This window comes from Schistocerca serialis, chromosome 11, assembly GCF_023864345.2.
Source record: "Schistocerca serialis cubense isolate TAMUIC-IGC-003099 chromosome 11, iqSchSeri2.2, whole genome shotgun sequence".
Classification (NCBI taxonomy): domain Eukaryota; kingdom Metazoa; phylum Arthropoda; class Insecta; order Orthoptera; family Acrididae; genus Schistocerca; species Schistocerca serialis.
The window spans coordinates 172569590-172595850 of record NC_064648.1 but is presented as its reverse complement, the minus strand read 5'-3'; the positions used below and the strand labels follow the sequence as shown (position 1 = coordinate 172595850).

The following is a 26261-nucleotide window of genomic DNA, read 5'->3' as shown; positions in this document are numbered from 1 at the left end:
TTCTTCCTCCTCCCCCCCTCCCCAATGATTTATCTGTGATTTCACATCTGCTGCTCCCCATGACTTCCTGTTTGCCTTGTGTACTCATATCTTGGCCTACCTGTCTGTTGCTATTCGTACACCATTCCCTCAATCAAAATTTTCACCAAAGAGCAATGTCTTAAAATGCGGTTGAGGATGCCACCTTTCCACTTCTGTTTGTTCTTTATTGTCGACTTGTTACAGGACATCGTAATTGCTTACTTGAGCAGCGCAGGTGATCTTCGACACTCCCTGCATCCCCTATCATTCGTGTTTCACATCCGTACGGAGCAGTTCCCTGAACTTAACAATCCATTAATCCATTTCTGCAGTGTGTTAGCAGCCGTTTCCTTTATATTAAGTCCTTTCGTTTTGTATAATCCTTGCCAGAAAATGTCACATTGGCAATGATTGGATTAATATTTCTTTTCCCTTTATGTGCAAGGGTGTATCCAAAAGAAACCAAACTAATTTTTTGATTGTCAGAGCTCTTGAAGTAACGTGTTTTGCCACTGAGAGTGCACGCAGCAAGCATTCCGTGCCATCGCTGAAAGAGGTGAGGACTAGTTTGAGCAGAGTTTGTCAACAGTTGTTTTGTCTGATTGCTGTTTTTCCAATGGATAATTTTTGTGAACAGCGTGTGGCAGTAAAATTCTGCCTTTTGCTCAGAAAAAGTGCAACAGACCGTGAAATGTAAAAAATGTTTATAAGGACAATGCTACAGGGCAGTTTCACCAGTTTTGAAACAGATAAACCAATTGAACATCATTGGTTTACCTGTTTCAAAACTGGTGAAATGTCAGTTGATGATTAACCTCTTTCTGGTCGGCCTTCTATGGCCCGAACAAATGAAAATGTTGAAAACATTTGTGCAATCATCAACAGAGATCGGCGACGGACCGTTGAAGAAATTGTGGAGATGTCGAGAGTGAGTTGAAGTTCAGTGTGGCGGATTGTGACAGAAGATTTTAGAATGAAAAGGGTGGGTGCCAAATTAGTGCCACGACTGCTGACTGTTGAACAGGAACAAGGTCACGTGGAAGTACGGTCTGAAAGAAGAGTCCCAAAATGATACAGACTTTTTTTTTCCAAAATTATCACAGGTGAAGAAACTTGGCTCATCAAGTGAAATAAAACATGAAGACAATGTTGATTTGTGTTTTTGATGTGAGAGGAGTCATCCATTCAGAGCTTGCTCCGCAAGGGCAGGCAGTTTAACTAGGCTTTCTTCTTGGAAGTTTTGAAAAGATTCTGCAACAGTGTGCGATGGAAGTGGCCTGATTTGTGGCAGTTGGGTGACTGGTTTTTCCAGCATGACAATGTCCCTCCTCACACAGCCCTGTCTGTACGACAACTCTTGACAAAAAAATGACATGGCCCCTTTACCTCAAGCCCCATACCCATCCTCACCCCCTTTTTGGTTTGTTTTTTAGAATGAAAAGGAGACATGAAAGGAAAGTGTTGTGCTGATGTTGCCAATGTGAAGAAAAATATGGGAGAGGTGCCATCAAGCATTATAAAATATAAGTTTAAACAATATTTTGAAAATGGAATAAAAGATTAGACAAGTGGAGAGCACTTTGAAGGGGATTGAAGGTTTGTGCTTAAAATGTGAATAAATAAGCTCAAAGTAAATAAAAAATTAACCCTTTTGTGAGCCGTGGGAAACAGGCTTCCCACTACAATGAACTCGCTCCTAGTCCCGTGGGATTCACAGTTCCCACCTCTGTACGGTGCTACCACCTAGTGAACAGTATAGGGTACTACTTCCGATCGGAAGTTTCCGCCGTTTTTGCTGTACCTTCGCGCAGAGGTATTGTATAGCTGAGTGTTGCTCTATAGAGGAGCCTTTCAGTGCTGTTTGCGTGACATTTTGTGATTTTTTTTTCCTCAAAGCTGTAGTGATGTACCCAAATTTGTGAAGGAAAACATAAAATTGGAACGAGGAAATTACAGTTTGAAACAAAAGGAGCCATTTCTGCACTAAAATGGATGGATAACCATCCAGTCACTTTCCTGTCCTCAATTCATGACCCATGAGAAACATTCACAGTGAAAAGGAAAAACAAAGATGGTACTAGTACAGAGATTTCTTGTCCTGAATTTGTGGCAGAATACAACAAAATAATGGGCGGTGTCAATAAGTTTGATCAATTACGAGAGAGGTGTGCTATTGGCAGACGTTCTGTAAAACGGTGGCACAGAATATTTCATTTCCTGGTGGACGTTGCTGCAGTGAACAGGTTTATCCTGTGGAAAATAAGTAACAGAGAAAGTGGACAGCATTATCAGCTCACATACAGGATCCATCTAGTCAGACTATTGATCGCTGGCTTCTCATCCCAAAAAAGGCGTGGACAGAAACCTGTCTTTCTGGCAGAAAGGAGTAAACTACCTGCAGATTTTCGTCATGTGGCTGTAGGGAAGCATCGACCCATTTTAGGAGACACCTACTGGACGTGCCGTCATTGTAGTACCAAAGCTGCGCAAAAGAGCACTCGCTGTGCTTGTACATATTGTCAAATATCACTGTGCATAGACCCATGTTTCAGAAAATTTCATGGCAAGTAATTGTGAACAATCATTGTAACAAGTTGTTTTTGTCATTTAACTCCAAGGAAGGGCAGTGGGAAGAATACTTCCCACCTTGTTGTGTGACCTCACTTTCACAGTTGGAGCAAATTTGATATTCTGTATGATAAATATACCTGTCTGTTAAACTACTATCTGCTCTCCATTCATTAAAAAAAACTGCTCAGTAATTTTGCCCATGAAAGGGTTAAATAAGTTCAGTTTCTTTTGGGTAACCTCTCATGTATATAATGCAATAATACCGCTTATGAAGTTTCTGTTTGATTGGTGGCCATGTCTTTGCTATCATTGATTTCCAATGTCTTTGTGCTTCAATACACAAAAAGGCAGTGGAACATTTCAGTGCACATAATTTGTTGCCGAAACCACAGTTTGGTTTCAGGAAAGCAGTATCACAAAATATGCCATTTTTTTCCTTCTGTACATGATGCGCTAGCAGTAGATTGAGAAGAGTGATAGGCATGTCCAGAAAGTAAGAGTACGGAACCATTGACACCCAAAGGGATATTTGTTTGTTTATTTATTTTTTACAGGGTTGGCGATATTGCATTTAAGGGTAAGATGTTGGCAGTGTAATATAATTTTGTTTTTCTCACTTGGTTGATAACTCTCCTTTTAGTGCCACATTGAAATAAGTGTTTCTATTCTGAATCCTGCCTGCTGCCAGCTGAGAAATGTAATCATTTTATTTCATGGAAAGGTAAATACATCGTTCCAGCTATTTAATAACATCAAAATTGTTTATGGGGATGGTGTCATGGTGCATACAAATGGTATAGTGAGTTAAAGCTGGCAGAATGTGAGTCCATGGTGTACAAAAGAGTGAGTTTAAACTGATGACTTAGTGCGGACTTCAATATAAGGTGGTTATTATAGTTTCCACAATGAACCTTTGTCTTGAAATCTGGCAGAAAATCCAAAGTGTTTCATGTCGTATGTAAAGTATGCTAGCAGCAAGACGCAATCTGTGGCTTCTTTGCGGGATAGCAGTGGAAATGCTATCAACGACAGTGCTGTCAAAGCAGTGTTACTAACCACAGCCTTCACCAAAGAAAGTGGAGTAAATATGCTGGAATTCGAATCAAGAACAGCTGCCAATGAGTAACTAATAAGTAGATATCCTAGGATTAGTGAAGTAACTTAAATCACTTAATAAATGCAAGTCTTCCAGTCCAAACTGTATACCAGTTATGTACCTTTCAGAGCATAGCTCCATACTTATCAATGATATGCAATCGCTCGCTCGACAAAAGATCCGTACCCGAAGAAAGGAAAGTTGCACAGGTCACACCAATATTCAAGATAGGTAGTAGGATCAGTACACTAAATTACAGACCCATATAATTAACATCAATATGCAGCTGGATTTTAAAATACAGTCAGCATAGGTTTAGAAAACATTGTTCTTGTGAAACACAACTAGCTCTTTACACACACAAAGTGCTGAGTGCTATTGACAAGAGATTTCAGATTCATTCAGTATTTCTAGATTTCCAGATGAATTTGACACTGTACCACACAAGCAGCTTGTAGTGAAATTGCCAGTGCTTATATCGTCTCAGTTATGAAACTGGATTCATGATTTTCTGTCTTAGAGGTCACAATTCTTACTAATTGACGGATAGTCATCAAGTAAAACAGAAATGATTTATGGTGTTCTCTAAAGTAGTGTTACAGGCCCTCTGTTATTCCTTATCTATACAAAGGTTTTAAGAGAGACTTTGAGCAGCTGTCTTAAGTTGTTCGCAGATGATGCTGTCATTTGTTCTCTAGTAAAGACATCCAGAGATCAAAACAAATTGGAAAACAATTTAGGAAAGAGATGTCTATGGTGCAAAAATTGGCAATTGATCCTAAGTGGTGAAAAGTGTGAGGTCATTCACACGAGTGCTAAAAGGATCCCGTTAAACTTCAGATACACGATAAATCAGTTAAATCTAAAGGCCATAAATTCAACTAAATAGCTATGAATTGTAATTATGAACATCTTAAACTGGAAAGAACGCACAGAATATGTTGTGGGGAAGGCGAAACAAAGACTGCATTTTATTGGCCGAACACTTAGAAAATGTAACAGATCTGCTAAAGGGACTGTCTACACTACACTTGTCTGTCCTCTGCTGTAGTACTGCTGCACGGTTTGGGATCCTTACCAGATAGGATTAGCTGAGTACACAAAGAAAGTTCAAATAAGAGCAGCATATTTTGTATTACTGCGAAATAAGGGGGAGAGTGTCACTGACATGATACAGGGTTTGGGTGGACACCATTGAAACAGACATTTTTTGTTGCGGCAGAATCTTCTCTCAAAATTTCAATCACCAACTTTCTCCTCCGAATTTAAAAGTATTTTGTTGCTGTCAATGTTCATAGGGAGAAACGAATATCATAGTAAAATAAGGAAAATCAGAGCTCACACAGAAGGATACAGGTGTTTGTTTTTTCTGCACTCTGTTTGAGATTGGAATAATAGAAAATTATTGTGAAGGTGGTTCGATGAACTCTCTGCCAGGCACTTAACTGGGATATGTGGAGTATCTGTGTAGATGTAGATGAGATGGTGAATGAGATTGAAGAAGTGGTTTGTGGCACCTGTCGATTGACTTTGCATAAAGTGAACGATTATTTCCAGGAATCTCCACATCTCTTCTGCACGAAACCATTACGAACACTCTTGGTTTTTGAAAATTGTATGTGAGGTGGGTAATGAGATAGATCACAGATTGACATCGAGTAAACAGAGTTGTCTCTTCACGGGAATTTCTCGAATGCTTCGAACTGGAGAGTGATCAGTTCATCAACTCTGTCGTGAATAGCGACTAAACGTGGCCACTCCCTCACAGTCGATGGAAAGAACTGTGGTTTTGACCCAAAAAAGTGTGGACTGTGGATTTTGGGACTGTCGAGGGATTTTCGTCATCGAATTTTTGCAGTAGGGGAAAACTCTAAAAAACCACGAAAGATGATGGCTATAGTTAGTGGCAGGTGTCTGCTTGTAGAATGACAGTGCACATACCTGCAGAGACAATGTCACAAAGCAACTCTCGAATTCAGTGAGTTGGAACATTATCAGCCGCTTTGCACAAAGTTGTAATCTGCCACATTCAGATTTTCATATTTTCTCCCCTCTTATGGGTGGAAAAAGGGATTTCTGTCAATAGTGAGCTCCAGAGTTCCATCAAACAATGGATCAGAGAGGAACCAGGAAGTTTTTTTTTTTTTTTTGACAAAGATACCAGGAGGCTTATCCCTCAGCTAACAAAGTGCATTGAGAATGAATGTGATTACTCAAAAAAGGAGTGCTTGATGTACATATGTGAATTTCTCAAGTTTCATAAATGTTACAATGATATGAACACCCTTAGCTGCTTACAGGCATTGACATATGGCAACGGGGACAGATGAAAATGTGTGCCCCGACCGGGACTCGAACCCGGGATCTCCTGCTTACATGGCAGACGCTCTATCCATCTGAGCCACCGAGGACCCAGATGAATAGCGCGACTGCAGGGATTTATCTCTGGCACCCCTCCTGCCAAACCCACATTCTCAACGTATTGTCCCGCACTACATTCATAGTGCCCCTGCCCATTATACTCATTACTCACAGCACGTTGCCGATTCCCATAAGAGTTCGGGCACTGTTTGTGCATTCACACAGAAGAAGAAGAAGATGGTCAAGGTGCCGGTGAGTCTTAACTATGTATATACTAAAAATGTGTTATCTATTTGATTTTTAAACACTTGACTGCTGCTAATTTCTGGACATGCCTCTTATTTTCCTTGATTTAACAGAAACACTTCATTGTGTGGATAATGCAACATTTGCATAAGTTGTAACATTACAGTGCTAGAGACTACTTTCAACAGTAGTTCACTTCATATCTGGGATGTAGGAAGTAAAAAGTTGTCCGCAGTGTTGACAGTCCAGTAAGAGGTTTGAACGTCACTGGGATCATTTAAAGTTGGAGGGGGGGGGGGGGGGGGCGCTTGCCATAAGGTTCTGTTGTGCGGATGACACAAGAAGATAGCGGACACGATGTAAATAATATAGTTGTGAGGCGAGTCAGTAGCCTCAGCATGTGGCTTTCAGAGAACATATTTTCTGGTGTGCGACTCTTGTACAATCGAAATTGTTTTGTGCCAAAATGATCAGACACTTGGTGCAATCGACCATATTACATCTCCAGGGCATAGGGTAGATGGAATACTTCCTAGGAAGTGTGACATTCCAGATCTTGTGCAGAAACCAAATGCTGCTATCTTCACTGTTACAATTGCACCACACAGTTTATTCCCCGATGCCTTCACACGTGCGCTATCATCGTGTCACTCCTTCTTAACACTGTTTATCATGTGTTTCTTTCTTTTCAGTTCTGTGGAGAACCTTCTCATCACTTGTCTTACCAGTCCACCTCATTTTCAACATCGTTCTATAGCACCACATCTTACACGCACTCTTGTCGGGTTTTCCCCCACAGGCAGTCACTTCGGTACAGTGCTGTTTTCTAAAAGCACAGTCTCTGAAATTTCTTCCTCAAATTAACACCTGTGTTTGACACTGGTAGGCTTCCCGTGGCGAGGAATGCCCTCTTTGTCTGTGCTATTCTACTTTTTACACTGTCCTTGTTTTTTCTACATCAAGTACTATTTTGTGTACACAGTAGCAGACTGTCATAATTTCACGGTCCACAACCTCGTCAGTACTCACCACCGTAGCCGAGGTCACTCACGTGCACCTGTGCAGTGGCACCTGACCCGGAGGTAAGTCAGTTCGAATCCTGGTGGTGGGAGAAATTAATACTGCCAGTATTTGGCCGGCAGGGGGAGGTGGGGTGGTTGCATAAAGTTTCCGATCACCAGACTTTGTGACAATATCGTGGTTTAAATACCGACCTCTCCACAGTGTCTCGTGCAGTGAGGACACATGACACGCTTAATGACGATCCGTCCATCAGACGGGGAGCTTAAGCTCGCTGGCCCCCTCAGTGCTCTCGAAGAGGAGTGGGCAGTGTGCCAGCGTGGGGCTTCACCCTCTTCCTTCTCTCATCCGCTGCAATATGAACATGAAACTACACACACACACACACACACACATACTCATTACAGTCACCTGAACTTAACTGGTTCACATACACACAAAGACCTCATATTTCATGAAGGGAAAGTGTCTGTGGGCACGAAGGACAGGGAAAACTTTGCCAATTAGGTGGCAGAACCTGCCCTTTGGAGTCTCCCAGCTGTTCGTCCCGTACACCTTCACTTTACTTTTATCTCGTCAGTAAATAAAATAAGGCAATAGAGCATCGATAACTGTGCTTCTCGTGAGCCTCAAAGCCTGGAAACCTATAAAACGACTGTTTATTTCTCCAGTTGTATGAAGTAAAGAGGGTTAAAGTAAATTGTCAGTCACTCCTCGTGAATGTGCCGAAAAGTGCCTTCTGTCCCTAGTTCCGACTCGGGCTCCTCTTCGGATGATCTGGAGTAATCTTTTGTGCTTTTGTTTGTCTGACAGGAGGGCCAAACTGTCTGAGATCCACACCTACATCATGAACCACTTCCCCTACTTCACACGCAGGAAGAAGATCTGGCAGAAAGCGTTGAGCACCATCCTGTCGCACAAGAAGTGTTTCGTCAATGTGCCACAGAAGGGCGGCAACTACTGGATGCTCGGTGAGTCCCACAGCGGGTTGCAGGGCTGCTGAATGTGACGTCGTGTCCTCTTCTTTTCCTTCACGTGTTGCTGATAAAAAAAATTAAAAGGTTCTTTGGCTTTCGGTCATGTCAAGTGGCTAAAACACCGTGAGCTTCCAACCGAGCAGCCCGTGTTAAATGTAACCATTTTAGTGGCTACAATTCGACTACTTAAGGTGTTCGCAGTCGACTATTTTGAATGGGCTGTGGATCTCGGGTTTGTTGCTTATCTCCAACTGAAGTAATCTCACTTCACTTATATGTGTGTAAGGTAAATTACATCTAGTTAATCAAAAAAATAATATAGCCGAAAAGTCAAAATACATTTAAAATGTGTTTATTGTATTGTAGATTGACACAGGTTTAGTACCTAAAACATAATGTAAGCCTGACTCACCTCAGCTACTGCAGTTGCTCTTTGTATAGCTCCCAACAGTTCCCAAGACATGTTACACATTTATTTGAATTTACAATCAAAATTTCAAGTCTTTCACAAAACTGATTATAGACTTTGTTCTCACAAATCATCATAGTGGTTGTGGAACAGTTAGCATCTCGGGATATCACAATTCTCATATCAAAATTATGTGAAATGTGCATCCATAAAAATGTCTTAATTATTTGTATTAATAATTTTACAAATATGCAGTAGATTTAATTCCTAAAATAAATCCTTTGGTTTACAATTGACTGTTTCATACTGACTATCAGTTTTGTACTTATGAATTCCACAAATGATAAATTGGGATTTTGCTTACATTGTTTTTGAGATATTTTTAGTTTGTAGTTCAGTATCTTAATAAATTATTATAATTCATTTTAAGTTGACTTATTTTCAACAGTACAGTAATCCAGTAACTTTACAGTAAAAGCTCACGTATTTATGTAACTTCGTGTAAACTACACGAGGTAGTACACATTCGTCAGTACGGTCGAAATTGTAGTATCCGTTAAATATTGTCCTATCTGTTATATTACACTTCGCGAGTGTCAAGTGGAGTGAGTACTAATGACCTACCGTTAAGTCCTTACCAACTATTACTGCTGGCTGTGATGTCACTTTTGACGACTGTAGTACCGTTTATAGAGATGAGTTATCACCACAGTTGATGGGCCCACTTCAACTCTACTGATTGGCTGTCATTTTAAGGCTGTAGCTCCACAGTGGTATGTTTCTGATTTACTGTTATCAGGAAATTTTTGCTCAAATCGTCATCCCCGATTCTGCTGTGACCTTATTATATACACTGACAGAGAAGGAATCTGGTATACTGCGAACACCTTCACCAAATACTGTCAAGCTGATACTCCAGTATATCTATGCCTGTGCTGTCCGTTCATTAAATTTTCGTCTGTTTGCTTGCTTTCCTACAGATGAAGTCTAGTGTAAATAGTTGGTGGCTGTAGGGTGTGTGTAACGTTATTGGAAGCAGGGTTGAGGTACTGAGTTGCCATTCATTGTTTATCATCACTGATGTCGCACCACAGGCAGCAGTGACTTGCACTATGTAAGCAAACGTTAACTGTAGCATTTAGTGCCATTTTGTAGTGTGCTGTGAAGAGTCTTGTTTCTGTCTGTGGTGGTCAGATGGACACCAATCTGTCTGTGGGTGACACGGTGAAGGGTCGCAGGAAGAGGCGATTCACGAGACCCGTACCTCGCCAACTTGTGGAATCGGCTGTGGGGAGTTTTGTATATTAGAAGAGGACAGATTTGGTTATTGTAGTGGAGAGGCTGATGCTTCCCATTGTATGGCAAGAATGCCAAGCGCTGTTGTCATACTCTTTGTGACCAGGGTAGCAAATGCCAGTATAATGCAAGACCTCACACTGCACCTCGAATGCCTCGAGGAATATACGGATCTTGGACTCGTTTGCCCAGTCCTCTCATTTTTCACTCATAAGGATTGCCTAGGTGCTTATCACACCTCATATTGGTGTTGATGAAGAACATCAGTTCCTAATGGAATGGAAATTTAATCATTTAACACTAATTACATGATGAACATCTCCAAAAAGTTTGACATATTGGAGTATTGCTTTGTGGTGTAACATACTCCATTGTCCCTATTGAATCTCTACTTCCATACAGTATTTTCATTCATCTACTGTTTTTATTTTACTTGTTGTTAGATCAAAGAGTTGCAGCAAGCAGGATTCAGTATGTCATTGTCAATGAAGAGAAATTTCAGACATTAAAGCATACCTCGAGGGAATTTTACAGGACCATTGCTCTACATAATATATATGTGTCACCTAAAGCTTAACATTGTAAGTTCAACAACACTTTTTGCCAGTGGTTTTATTCAATACGGTAGTTGAAACACTAAAAAAATTGAAGCGAAATGCAGGAAGCCCTGCAGAGAACCTTTGCTTGGTAAAGGAATTGGCAATTGATGCTCAACATAAATAAATGTAACTCATTGTGCATAAATAGATGGAAAGAATCATTTTTGAATGATTATGAGAGTGCCAATCAATCATTTGGAAGCAGTTACTTCCATCAATTAATTTCCGTATGGACTAGAAGCAATTGAACTGTCGCTCGGGCCTTGGAGACCGTACACGTTCTGTACATTCATCTTCCAGTGCTCTCTATCCCTGGTTTTTGTTGTCCATTCTCGGGCCCACTGCCCTGCGTCCTTGTCGATGTCGTCCTTCCGTCTGGTCCGTGGCCTTTCTCACTTCTTTCCGCCCCCTATGGATCCAGAGAATGCTACTTTAGGTAGTCGTTCCTCCTCCGTCTGAATTAGATGTTTGGCCCACATCTGTCTCCTCCTCTTCATCCTTTGAGTAATATCAGCCTGTTGATACAGCTCCTTCAGTTCCTGGGTTTTAAGTATTCTTCACTCCTGCGATTCTGGGTCTCTCTTGGGTCCAAAAATTTTCCTTAATATTTTCCTTTCAAAAACTAATAATTTTTGTTCATCTGCTTTTCTAAATGTGAAGCTTTCTGACCCATATAGAGCTACTGGCAGAATTACACTCTGATATAGCCTAAGTGTGAAGCTTTTGGAAACAGCTCTACCGCATAACACATCCCGTAGGCCAAAATAAGCTTCATTCGATGCTGTTATCCTCGCTTTAATTTCAATTTCCATTTTATTCTGTTCATTGATGACGCTTCCCAAATATTTGAGGGTAACTACTCTTTTAAAAGTGAGATCATCGACTGTCAGTGGACTGCCATCATTGGGTGCCTTGCTCACTACTATGTACTTTTTTTAATTCTCATTAATTTCTAATCCCGCTTCTCTTGCAGTGTTTCTGTAGGAACTTGACACAAGTTGTAGTTCTTCTTTGTTTCCACTTATTAGGACAATATCGTCTGCATAAGCTAGACGATGTATTTTATTCCTACCCGTCTTTACTCCAACTGGGTTTACTTTTTGGTGTTCTGTATCTATCTGTTCTAAAACCAGATTGAAAAGTATTGGAGTTAAAGCATCTCCTTGTCTAAGGGTTGTTCTGACTTCAAACTCCTTTGACACTCCTGTGTTTGTCTTTACTCCACAGTAGGTTTCCTCCAAGCACATCTTTCATCTACATACATACTCCGCAATCCACCATACGGTGCATGGCGGAGGGTACCTCCTACCACAACTAGCATCTTCTCTCCCTGTTCCACTCCCAAACAGTACAAGGGTAAAATGACTGCCTATATGCCTCTGTACGAGCCCTAATCTCTCTTATCTTTGTGGTCTTTTCACGAAATGTAAGTTGGCGGCAGTAAAATTGTACTGCAGTCAGCCTCAAATGCTGGTTCTCTAAATTTCCTCAGTAGCGATTCACGAAAAGAACGCCTCCTTTCCTCTAGAGACTCCCACCCGAGTTCCTGAAGCATTTCCGTAACAATCGCGTGATGATCAAACCTACCAGTAACAAATCTAGCAGCCCGCCTCTGAATTGCTTCTATGTCATCCCTCAATCCGACCTGATAGGGATCCCAAACGCTCGAGCAGTACTCGAGAATAGGTTGTATTAGTGTTTTTTAAACTGTCTCCTTTACAGATGAACTACATCTTCCCAAAATTCTACCAATGAACCGAAGACGACTATCCGCCTTCCCCACAACTACCATTACATGCCTGTCCCACTTCATATCGCTCTGCAATGTTAAGCCCAAATATTTAATCGACGTTACTGTGTCGAGCGCTACACTACTAATGGAGTATTCAAACATTATGGGATTCTTTACTAAGCATATTAACTTTCCAGGAAATTGAAAATCTTTGAGAACCCCAGTTATTGTGCTCTTGTGTATGCTGTCGTAAGCTTTTTTGAAGTCGACAAATACCGTGTCGATGTCAATCTTATGTTCCCATGCTTTCTCAGTTATCCGTTGGAGTATAAAGAGGTGGTCACTAGTTGACCTGTCTCTCCTAAAACCACACTGATAGGCACCTGTAATTCCTTCAGCTAGTGGTATCCAATCAAAAAGACCATTCTTTTTTAAAACGGGGGCAGATTATGGCCGTTTTCCAGTCGTCAGGCATTCTCTCACACTTTCCTTATCAATTTCGCAATTCTTTGTATCGATTCTGGCCCTCCATTCTTTACTAGTGGAATGCACTCACTCCGTCTTCAGGCTACGAGTGGCCTACCGGGACCATCCGACCGTCGTGTCATCCTCATAGGAGGATGCATATAGGAGGGGCATGGGGTCAGCATACTGCTCTCCCGGTCATTATGACAGTATTCTTGACCGAAGCTGCTACTATTCGGCCGAGTAGCTCCTCAATTGGCATCACGAGGCTGAATGCACCCCGAAAAATGGCAACAGCGCATGGCGGCCTGGATGGTTACCCATCCAAGTGGCGACCATGCCCAACAGCGCTTAACTTCGGTGATCTCACGGGAACCGGTGTATCCACTGTGGCAAGGCTGTTGCCACTAGTGGTATGACTACATTAAAATAATTGCCAGTTAGCCAAATGCCAGACTGAGATTTATTGTAAGGATCCTCAAGAAGTGCAATCCACCCACGAGGAGGCAGCTTAAAAAACCCTCACCTGAGCAATACTCGAATATTCCTCATTTGCCTGTCAACCTTACCTGATAGCATTGATAGAGGAAATAGAGAAGATCCAAAGAAAAGCAGCAAGTTTAGCCCAGGTTCATTTAACAGGCGAGGACGTATCAGGGAAATGCTCGCCGACTCCAGCGGGGGACACTGCGAGAGAAGTGTTCTGAATCACACTGTGGTTTCCTTCTAAATATCCGACAGCAAATATTCCTACAAGAGTAATTTTTCCTGCGTATATCACGCAAAAAGATCACGAAGGTGGAAGTAGTTAGTTTCGAGCCCACAGAGAGGCTCACCGACAATCGTTCTTCCCGCAGACAATTGACAACTGGAACGGAAAAATGGAAATTGTCAGTAGTGATAGTAGTACCCTCTGCCAGAGGGTGGTTTCAGAGTAGAGACGTAAATGTAGATTGCAGTGAGCATTTATACTGTGAGGTTGACTGCAGGCAGTTCACTAATATTCTGATGAACTGAACAATCAGATAAGCTCATTGTAGAAGTTGTTAATTGTTCTCTGCTCATTGTGGAACCGTTTATGTGGTGTAGAACTGGTGGCTGGCACTCATCTGATCCTCCATTGCTGACTGAAGTTGTGCCAGTGAAGTGGTGTCTGTGTGTCAATTGGGTGTACAGAATCAGTGCAGTGAGATGTCGACACGGATACATGGCAGAATAGTGGAAAGGAGCCGTCATCTCTCGGATGTGACCGTGACCGGACCGTGAATGAAGTTACCAATTTCGTTGATCTTCCAAAAGACTGTGTACAGTGTTTGCAACTAATAGTGTACCACTGACAGCCTTGGCAAAAGATCCTAACTGCGGGGATGGGACACGTGTATCACACCTTGCCCGTGACAGCCGGTTGCAAACCTGACAGGAGTTGGCCCTGTCGATGATTGCAGGTCCACCTCCACAAGTTTACGACCGAATATTACTGAGGGAACCGTGTGCAGTGGACAGTGTCATCCAGTATGTTGCAGTTATACCTCTTTTTAAATGATGTGTGATCCATCAAATACTCCAACAGCCCCAGTGAGATGTCCAGCCCACAGTGTGTGGAGTGCTGAAGTTCAAAATGGAGTTGGTTCTATGACGTTTCGGGGGTGATTTTCGTAACACAATGTCAGCCCACTTATTTAGATTACTGTGGACCTGAACAACATATTGAATTGGTTACTTGCTTCATACATTGTTTGAATAGTTCGCTCTGTCGATCATTTAAGAGTTATGGAAATTTGGACATTAGTGTGGAAAATAAATCTGCAACGGCAGGTCTCATGTTGTGCCTGGATAGTTCAATTGACAATGCCGTTAGTGCACAAAAGGTGAAGGTTTCAAGTTTGAGTCCCAGTTTGGCACACACTTTTGATCTACAGAGTGAAATCGTAATGAACAAGTTCACAATAATTATGCTGTGGACCCGTCTCTTCCAAGATGACAGCAGCCGTGTCCACAGGGCGTTCTTGCTGAGTCGAACATTGTGCACACTATCACACCCTGACTGGCCTTCCAAATCGCCTGATCCTTATCCCGTATGAACTACTTGAGCATTTTCAGAACAGAGGGTGATATGTCGCTATCAACGTGCCCACAGTTTGTTAAATCTAAGGGATCTTAATCGTCAGTGAATCAATTCAGGTGGATACAGAATACCTGAAGCAGCTTGTGGCCTCTCCCCTTCACCAAATTGAGTCTATTATCAATGCTAGAAGTGATGTTACATTGTATTAGTGTTATGTTTTCTGGAACAGATTAATTTTTTGTCTTATTTGGGTATTTCATTTATTTATTTATTTATTTATTAAGTTTTCAACTTTGTCACTGATGATGTATGTTTGCAGACACCAATTGCCAATGTCATTTGATGTATAATCTTGTAGGTTGTTACGCCACATCATGTTGCTCTTCAGTTCCTTCTTACAGTATTGAAATTTTGACGACTGTGCTGGGATCTCCTCCGAGATCTTCTGATTGTCCCAGTTAGCTGGACACTGTCAAAAAACAATGTCGCATTCACTTGTAAAGGGGGATTTTCCTGCACTTATTCAGAAGGTCAGTGCTTATAATGGTATACAGGCAAAATTTTTCTGTTAATGCAAAAACAAGTTTTTCAAATGGAAATCGGAAGCACCGGATCATCTCCACACTGCACGTGTCCGTGAAGTGAGGTGTGTATGCGGTAGAGTGTATATAGGCGAAACAGAAAAGGCAGTGAGAACAGATCAGAGAGAACACCAGACGTGACGTAATACAAAGTCTGAAATCTGCGTCAGCAGAACTGGGGCCAGGGTACAGATATCGACAATGTACAGGTTCTAGCCGAGAAATGAGACATTTATAGAAAGAAAGACCAAGAAGTGGATGAAATACAGGGTGGTCCATTGATCGTGACCGAGCCAAATATCTCACGAAATAAGCGTCAAACGAAAACACTACAAGGAATGAAACTTGTCTAGCTTGAAGGGGGAAACCAGATGGCGCTATGGTTGGCCAGCAAGATGGCGCTGCCACAGGTCAAACGGATATCAACTGCATTTTTTAAAATAGGAACTCTCATTTTTTATTACAAATTCGTGTAGTATGTAAAGAAATCTGAATGTTTTAGTTAGACCACTTTTTTTGCTTTGTGATAGATGGCGCTGTAATAGTCACAAACATATGGCTGACAATTTTAGACCAACAGTTGGTAACAGGTAGGTTTTTTAAACTAAAATACAGAATGTAGATATGTTTGAACATTTTATTTCGATTGTTCCAATGTGATACATGTACTGTTGTGAACTTATCATTTCTGAGAACACATGCTGTTACAGTGTGATTACCTGTAAATACCACATTAACACAATAAATGCTCCAAATGATGTCCGTCAACCTCAATGCATTTGGCAATACGCGTAACGACATTCCTGTCAACAGCGAGTAGTTCGCCTTCCGTAATGTTCACACATGCATTGACAATGCGCTGACGCATGTTGTCAGGCCTTGTCGGTGGATCACAATAGCAAATATCCTTCAACTTTCCTCACAGAAAGAAAACTGGGGACGTCAGATCCGGTGAACGTGCGGGCCACGGTATGGTGCTTCGACGACCAATCCACCTGTCATGAAATATGCTATTCAATATCACTTCAACTACAAGCGAGCTATGTGCCGGACATCCATCATGTTCGAAGTACATCACCATTCTGTCATGCAGTGAAACATCTTGTAGTAACATCTGGTAGATCATTACGTAGCAAATCAGCATACATTGCACCATTTAGATTGCCATCGATAAAATGGGGGTCAATTATCCTTCCTCACATAATGTCGCACCATACATTAACCCGCCAAGGTTGCTGATGTTCCACTTGTCGCAGCCATCGTGGATTTTCCGTTGCCCAATAGTGCATATTATGATGGTTTACATTACCGCTGTTGGTGAACGACGCTTCATCGCTAAATAGAAAGCGTGCAAAAAATCTGTCATCATCCCGTAATTTCTCTTGTGTCCAGTGGCAGAACTGTACACGACATTCAAAGTCGTCGCCATGCAATTCCTGGTGCATAGAAATATCGTACGGGTGCAGTCGATGTTGATGTAACATTCTCAACACCGACGTTTTTGAGAGTCCCGATTCTCGCGCAATTTGTCTGCTACTGATGTGCGGATTAGCCGCGACAGCAGCTGAAACACCTACTTGGGCATCATTATTTGTTGCAGGTCGTGGTTGACGTTTCACATGTGGCTGAACACTTCCTGTTTCCTTAAATAACGTAACTATCCGGCGAACGGTCCGGACACTTGGATAATGTCGTCCAGGATACCGGGCAGCATACACAGCACACACCCGTTGGGCATTTTGATCACAATAGCCATACATCAACATGATATCGACCTTTCCCGCAATTGGTAAACGGTCCATTTTAACACGGGTAATGTATCACGAAGCAAATACCGTCCGCACTGGCGGAATGTTACGTGATTCCACGTACTTTTACGTTTGTGACTATTATAGCGGCACCTATCACAAAGCGAAAGAAGTGATCCAGTTAAAATTTTCATATTTACTTACGTACTACACGAATATGTAATTAAAAAAATGGGGGTTGCTATTTTTAAACAAACGCAGTTGATATCCGTTTGACCTAAGTGCCATCTAGTGGGCCAACCATAGCGCCATCTGGTTTCCTCCATCAAGCTAGACGAGTTTCGTTCTTTGTAGTTTCTTCGTTTGATGCTTATTTCGTGAGATATTTGGCATGGTCATGATCAATCTACCACCCTGTATATAAGAATGGAAGTGATTTCAATAGGAATGATGGCTATAGGCCTTCAGCTTTCAGACAGGAGAACTCTTTTTTTGAAGTGACACTAGTCTCTGACAGTGTTCAGCCAGCTGAGTACAGGGGAGGTGCCTTATTAAATCCCAGCAGAGAGGTCGAAATGTCGCTAGTCATAACCCCAAATGAGACCAGAGTGGCGAAAGGTGAGTGAGCATCAGCGAAAGATAATTCTCTGTGCTGTAAACAGTACAAGTGAAGTATATTCAGTTATGTTTGGTTCACATTCGCCAGTGTTCATTTCTGTTCTGCAGATTGTTGTTGCTGATAATGAGAGTGTAAATGCAAGCCTTTCTTCAGGTTGTGCTTGTCAGTGATAATTAGTTTTCTCCTTTTAAATTTGCTCCTCAGTTGTAATGTGCAGCACGTGAAAAGCACTGACTGGCATATGTGGGAAATTTTGAAATAATGCTAAGGAAATCAGAAGCTGCAATTCAGTACCAAGTGTTGCGTACCAGTTCGTACACCTAAATTCTACTTTTCCTAAGCTCTTTTGCTTACATTGTCAAAAACATTGCATTCACTATGCAAAATAATCCTCTCCGGATATCAAAGTTCGGTTCATGTCACAAACTGTATAGTACTGTAGCCTGTGTGCCAGTTGTAAACACCAAATAAACATTAATGCAGAGTTCGTAGGCTGTGCCGGTTATCTCGTGTTCTCTCCCATTTCTTCTAGTGTGAAAGCTCGTTCAGAGATACGAGCAAATGGAAGTCGATACTGACGGATCGTCTGTGAATGCTTATTTCCTTTCGTACACCTCTATTAGGTCCAGTGTAAACGAGGCTTAAGAAAAATATGAAGAGGAACATACTGCAAACTAACAACCTGTACAGGTGGGAGTGCAGGCATTCGCAGAAAATACGATTGACGAAACAGTCTTTGGTCCCGGCAGTGTTTGTCACAACCTTCCAATGAGTTCCCTGTTCGTCACCTTTAGGTGAAGTGTCAGATTCGTGTCCAGTGCATTCGTTTACAGCTGCTACACTGCAGACTCCTGAACGGGTGGGCCAGTCACTTGCAGGCCTCCGCTGCTTTCACACGCGACTGTTCCCGGCTCATTTGTTCTGACATCACATACTACGATGAGCTCAGTTGGAAAAAAAGCTACTGTGCCAGTGGACGAGATCGTCACGTGCTCGTGTTTCCGCTGCTTCTCTGGTGACTGAATCCCAGAACAGTGTCGATGTGGTACAACACCTTTGACTGTTCGAGTCTGTAGTGGCAGATCTACGTGTTCATTTTCAAACAGACAAAGATGCTGTAACACGCTTGTGACCGTAAAAGAGGCAGTGGAAATAGTATATAGTCCGTGGTGGTGGTTTCCAACGGAGGTGTGCACAGGATACGGTGTCGGCAAAAATATGTCGAGGACGCTCCGACGATAGTGCGGCAGAGGCAGTGAGCGGAATAGTCGGGTGGCACTGGATCGGTGATCAGATTTCTTATGCCCTCTGGAGGCCATTAGAGCATGAGTTGCAAAATTTGTTACAGAGGCACACAATTGGCCCTCCCGTAGCGCCCCCGACAGAGGAGGCAGTGGTTATAAAGGAATGAACTGGGTGTGGACCCGATACTTTGCCAGGAGACGGTGAGTCGGTAACTCGTCGAAACGTTTCACGCCGCCGTTCGGCTGATAACCCTTGAAGATTTAATCGACCTTAGAGATTTCACGTTCAATATAGGTGATCGTATTCGTGTGTGTCGGACGATCTGTCTCCCAAACGATTACTGTGTACGCCGGTTGCAGACCCGCAGTACGAGGAAATGTTGGAGAAAGGCAAATTCCGCCGACGGGGCAAGAAGCGGCCGTTCCGCAAGGGCCCGGGAGTCTCGGTAGCCGCTCACCGAGTGCCCACGCGCCACAGCCAGCGCCTACACGGCAGCCGCCAGCCGCACCGGCAGGAACTCCGCCCCGGCCTCGCGGGACACCCGCAGTTGCCGGATACCGCCGTTGGGTCACTGGTCGGGCTCTCAGAGCTCCGGGCCGCTGCCGACACCCCCGCTGCAGGTGGAAAAGGCGGCGACGGGGGTGGTGCTGTCGTAGGCAGCGCTATACCACTCCCCGCCTATCTGCACTGCGACAGGTACCAGAACGAGTAAGTACTCTGCGATGTGATTGTGTTCTTAGAAACCTCAGATGTCACCTCACCTTTTTATTAATCTAAGATTCATTAAAATTCTTTATTTACAGTCAGTCTAAAACGTTTCAACACTAGATTAATAAAAAAAATAAGCGAAAATTTTTTGATGGTGGTTTCAAATGCTCGAGGTGTTTAATATGTTATCACCCCCACCACACTTGAATACAGTGCACATGAGAAACTAACAGAAATATCCTCCTTCAGGATGTCGATCGACTTGCACTTCATATTGGCTCGTAATGTCAGCCGTGTCATCAGAGCGTCGACTCTCGAAGTGAATTTCTGCACTTTGTCGTTTTGTGGTAAATTCGTCTGATAACACCAGTTTCGTAATGTGTGATGTTCTTTCCAGAAAAAAATTGTCTACATCTCACATTCCAGAGAAGTTGTGGCAGCTGTGCACGTTTTTTCGTTTGTGTGCGGCGCTAAGTTTGTGTCCACTTTCGTCTTCCTCAAAACCTTCTGGAGACTCGTGTGATTTGTTTCAAGTGGACACTGGAACACGACAGCTGTGTCTCCGTCACTTAACACTGCGTGCTCACAACTGACTGGTGAAATGCACGTCTGTTGTTTACAGTTGTTAATTCTATTAGCCACTGTAGTTACTGTGTCGTCATCACTTATATGCCAGGAATCAAAGCAGTCTCACAATTTTTCGATCGACAGTGTACGTTTGCTCCCAGTGTGTCTCAATATGGCTGGATAGTTTGAAGCTTTCTGAACTCCTCTTAAAGGCAGGCAACATTACAAATTGAGACGGAAAGGACTTAAAGACATTAGCTGCCGGTGGGCATCGATTTAAATCGACGGGGAAAGTTGAAAATCTGTGCCGGACCGGGTCTCCCACTTACCGGGCAGATTCTCTGACAACCTTACCGTCCGGACGCAGTGGCCACCGCAGCTGCACGGACTGCTCGAGCGTGCTTCGTCACTCACTACTGCCGTAGTGTCCCTTGCCCGTTCTCCTCATTACTTGTGGCGTTTTGCCAATTCCCGTAAGGGGTCGAGTGTGGTGTGCGTACTCACTGAAGTGATCGACTGGTCCTCCTCGCCGTAATTGTACGGGGTTATTCTAAATGGTGGATCCATTTTCAAAACTTTGTATTTATTCAAATACAGATTGAAAATGAGCAGGCTTTACACCAATGAAAAGATGGTGTAAAGCTTGTTCATTTTGGGTTTGTACTTGAATAAATACAAAGTTTTGAAAATGGGTCCATCGTTTAGAATAACCCTGTATATGTGGTATCTGTTCTACCTGCAGCATCAACATTGTGTCTGTCGTTTCTGCAGAATCAAAGTGGTATTTGTTCTTTCGGACATGTCCAAAAGATCAGATACGACAAACATATAATTGAGGCAAGGATGGCCAATGGTCTCTTCAGTGCCAATGCACACCGAGCTCGAATTCTTGCAGGAATCACCAAAATGCCGTGAGTAACGAGGTTAATGGGCGAGGGGCATTACATCAGAAATATGTGGGTAAGCTGAGAATTTGGGTCTGACGGGAGGCGTCCTGGGGCTGTCCGTGCAGCTGTGGTGAACACTGTGTCCGGGCGGTTTAGCGGTCAGCTCGTCTGCCTAATAAGCGGGAGGCCTCGGTTCGAATCCTGGTCTGGCACAGATTTTCAACTTGCTCCATTGATATACATCAATGCCCTCTGGCAGCCGATGTTTTTAATTCCTTTGTCTTGAAGTAATTAAAAAACAGCCAATGGAAAGCAGTTGATCCTGAGTTCACATTTCTGTGAAATTTATGGTATTGACCAACAGTGCAGTTGTAGTATCTCACCAGAGTGTTTGTACTTAAAAGAGAGTAGGGCACTTGCAGAGCTGTGCAACTTTTCTCCCCAAAAAGGCTTGAAGAGAATTAGAAGTTACTAATATTGGTAAATTTATCTGGACCTTCCACCAAAAGATAGAGAACTCAGTTAAGCATACTGTGGTTGCTATAATATTTCACGTTTTTTGTAAATATTGACTGTAGAATGTTAGAAAGGATAGTAGAAATCTGGAGTAATTTAACTGAAACCTTGTGAAATGCAGGGATGGTAATTCGGAAGAAAGATAAGCATTAATGAAGATGTCCTGTAGTATTGATATCATGTCGGGTATGTATGTCCACACATCTGCCCCTCCCATGTGTGACCCTGGATTAGTACCAAAACATGGCAGAGCTGGAAAGCAGTGTGGTATTTAATGACTCAGATTTGTTGTTGTACTTTCAGAGTGTTGGGACAGCAGATGATCATGCAAGTATTCCTTAATAAAGCTGGTTGCTGTGAGACATCAGAGCTCCATCTGCTTTTTTTTAAATTACTGAGTAACAGCAACACTTTTTTGCTGATAGATGCAAAGCCTTGAACGTAGTGAAGCTGTGCCTCCACATAAATATATGTTCAAGTATGCTAATGTGTGACAGGACATACTTTTTGTAATACCATGTATTCAGTAGCTATTGGAAATGTTGATTTTGATATGAAGTAAATAGTACAAGGTGGAATTGAATCAGTTATTGTGAGCAGTAAGTAGATAGAGGAACACCTTGCATTAACGATAATGTGAAATTGGGGGTTTTCATTTCTGATGTGTGTAACGGTTTGTTGTCAAACATCCACTACCACCAACCTGTCCACTTAAAAAAAAATTACATTTTCGATATCTCCAAACAAAATTTCATTTTCAACAGTACAAGTGTTTTTTAACATCATGTATCTGATCTAATTCTTCATTTAAAATATTATTTTCTACAGGGCCAAACAGTGCGTCTGATTGTTTGTGCCCTGGTTCTACAGTAAATTTCTTTTTTAGTTCTGTAACCTGGCTACTGAAGTTTGAAATCTCTTTCCTCTCTCTCTCTCTCTCTCTCTCTCTCTCTCTCTTTTTACTTCATTGTTCATAATAAAAGATTAATTTTGATTACTTAAATCATTACTAAACACCTTAATTCTTTTTCTAAGGTTTTTAAACTGTTGTTGCATAAAACGTTTTGGTTTTTCAACAAAATATTAAGTCGTACACATTGTTTAGCTACCAATTGCTTTTCCATGATGAGCAGTTTCACCTAATATGTCAACAAAAAAATAATAGTCATAATTCACACAACCTTGCTAATATTTTTCATTGCTGCACAAAGAAAAAATCTGAATGTCACTGTATGTACCTATTTTTGTGTTTATGATACCAATATTTCACGTACTTAAATTTCCAGTTAATTGTTTCTTCACTTTTCTTGTCCGTTTGTGTGTTTCCCTTATGACTGATAATGTTGTTGACACTGTCCATGTCCATAACTTTTAATTTTGCTTGAAATTTTGTCTTTCTGATGTGTAAGTACCTCAACATTAAAAATTGGTTAGCATGACTGTCCTCACGTTTCCAAACTATCCCAACTCCTCAGTCATGTTAAAATGCAACCACCTTTTGTGGATAGATTTCAGTTACTTAACTTGCTGGTAATGGATGATCTTCATTGGGGTTTGCAGCTCAGATTTGTTGCATTAGCTCTATGTAAAATAACACCTGGGTTCAGTTTCCGTATGTCAGGTGATTGGTTTTTGTCAAGTTAATCAAATAAATAATTTAGCCAAAATAATAACAATTTGTTTAAATAATGTTTATTGCATCACAATTCAGACAAAACTGACATAGGCCCTGTGCATAGAACATGCTCTGTGCATAGAACGGGGCTTAGGACTGACGTGCAATAATTGAAACAATACTAAATCACTATAGTTACTCTTGCTGCTTGGTGTATAGATACCAACAGTTGCGAAGTTACTATATACATTGTTTCAATCAGACTTATTTGAATTTGCTATTAAGATTTCAATGCTTTAATGAAACTGTTGCGGAATTTGGCTTCACAAATCATTATTTTTTTTTTTTTTTGAAACAGTTATCATGCCAAAATATTGAAATTCTCTTATCAAAATTACCAAAAATACACATCTGTAACAACATTTTAATTATTTCTGTTTATTGCTTTCAAATAACAGTTTTATTCAAGTTCCTAACGTAAACCCTACGTCTTTACAGTTGACTGCATCATACTGACTATCAGTTTTCTACAGTATGAATTCCATGAATGATAAATTGGGCTTTTATTTAAATTATTTGCGAGATGTTTTTAGTTTGTAGTTCAATATCTTTATAAAATAGTTAAAGTTCATTTTAATTGATCACAACTAATTTTAAGTTGACCTGTTCTCATTAGTGCAGTAATTGAGCAACATTACAATTCAGGCTCTTGCATTAATGTATCTTCATGTAATGTTTGTTAGGTAGTAGAGTATTCTTTGATTTGCTCGGGATCATAGTTTTTGTTAAATGTTGTCCTATCTGCTGCAGTACAAGGTATATACTATATGGTAGGTTGAATTCTCGGTGGTCTTATGCCATAATTCAGAAATGTGTGTCTTGACATAGTAGTTGAGAAACTCCTCTGTAGCACACTAATTATGTTCTCTACAGGAGTTCCTCATGATAATTTACACAATTTGAAATTTTTTTTCTTTTCTTTTTCTTTTCTTCTTCTTTATCTTCTTCTTCTTCTTCTTCTTCTTCTTCCCCAACATTGTTGAACTACACACATGCCACTATTTTGATGACAAGTAGCTTTTGGTCAAGTACTCAGTGGAAACTGAAAACAGTGTATATATAGAAAATAAAATCAAGGTCACCACACCATTAATCAGTGTATTACTTCCCACAGTAAAGATTTCATTTAGTATTAGAGTACACAGAGTGACAGATTACAACTTACTGTCAGTGACAAAGAGTACATAAATCACTAAACCAACATAAAATCTCTTCTGTATGTTCTCACTGCAGCAGTTTTCCTACGGACTATGAATTTTTCTTGCGTGCCTTGATTTTGTTACATTTTTAGTTAAAGACAGAAGGAATTTTTCTTTACAGACTTAAATATGCTCTAGTAAAATCCTCATGTGAAAAAAATTACCAAAATGAGCTTCTTACATTCAGAAGCATATTACTCCCAGCCTTTGCTAAAAATATCATTAGGAAACTATCAAACAGTAGACTGCTGACCCGTTATTCAGTGCGAAATGTTGTAACTGCTTACCAGTGTCTGTAAAAGATTGTAAACTGAAAAATCCATATAGGAGAGTATCTGTGTGTCCCATGGGTTGTAATTGCAATTTCCTACTGTGATGTGGAACAAGATTATTTTGTGATTATAGTTCTCTTTCTCAGTGAAGAATATGGAAACACACTCTAAATTAGCGTGATTGTTTTAAGCTAGGATTTATTTATTTATTTTTCTCAGATTAAACAAGAGTAGTGTTCAAATTCCCCTGCAGCTACACACATTTGCGTTTCTGGAGCTTGGTTAAGTTTGATTAATCTAAGTATGGTTTTTTTGCAAAAGGTTATTGCCAGAGTCTTACTCTAGCCCATCGAAATCCACGTGCGGCCTCCATCTTTTATAGTCACTTTGTTAATGGGAAGTTTAACTGTACTTTTTCTTCCTTCAAAACATTTTGTACTTGTAAGTATTCCTCATTACGTTCACTTGATAAAAAATCACAGCCTCTTTTAGCATTTGTGATTGTCTCCTGGTGCAATGCAGTTAAGTAAGACAAAATAGTTATTCAGCAAAATGTGCTAACAAGAAATCGGGCAGAATTGATAACTGCTTATTCTGTACCAAACTCATCGAAGAGCTTGGAATCTGAACTCTGTTCCCTGTATATTACTTCCTTCCTGTCATTTGCAGCTAACAGTAAGAATTAATGAAGACATACTATGATTTATATAACCACAAGAAAAGACACAAATTAATATCCGTATGAACATACTTCCTTGTCCTGGAGAATGGAGTAGTGTTCTGCATTCCGAGGGAAGTATATTTGACAAGATTATAAGAAAATGGAAATTCCTGTGATTTGGAAGGAAAATCTTAAAGAAGCATGCTATTGCTTATATTCTGTTCAAAGTTTTAAAATTATTTTTATCGTTGTCACAAGTGACAGTGTTGGATATAGAGACCTGTGCCTTCTGGCTTGCAGATAGCTGTTGTTATATGATAAATATCAGTGAAGTATTGAAGTATTGTGTTCATTAAATTAAGTAAAGGAAATTCTTAGCAAATGTAACAGTATAAATTGTATAAACTTATAAAAAATAGATTGCAGACGTGTGTGCAAGTTGAGTTTGTGTGTGTGTGTGTGTGTGTGTGTGTGTGTGTGTGTGTGTGTGTGTAACAAAGATGAGGTGACTCACCGAACGAAAGCGCTGGCAGGTCGATAGACACACAAACATACACACAAAATTCAAGCTTTCGCAACAAACTGTTCCCTCATCAGGAAAGAGGGAAGGAGAGGGAAAGACGAAAGGATGTGGGTTTTAAGGGAGAGGGTAAGGAGTCATTCCAATCCCGGGAGCGGAAAGACTTACCTTAGGGGGGAAAAAGGACGGGTATACACTCTCGCGC

The 26261-nt window shown here is 41.2% G+C and overlaps 1 protein-coding gene, 1 non-coding gene and 1 pseudogene across 2 annotated transcripts in view; 1 reads left to right on the top strand and 2 right to left on the bottom strand.

Annotated features, from left to right (window-relative positions):
• Window positions 1-26261, top strand: part of LOC126426603 (uncharacterized) — a 272243-nt gene that overhangs the window by 159879 nt on the left and 86103 nt on the right. The gene's annotated exons all lie outside the window — the stretch shown is intronic.
• On the bottom strand, window positions 6026-6099 carry Trnat-ugu (transfer RNA threonine (anticodon UGU)). Its single transcript has one exon. It is a non-coding gene; the product is annotated as a tRNA-Thr (tRNA).
• Window positions 13082-13199, bottom strand: LOC126427508 (5S ribosomal RNA; annotated as a pseudogene).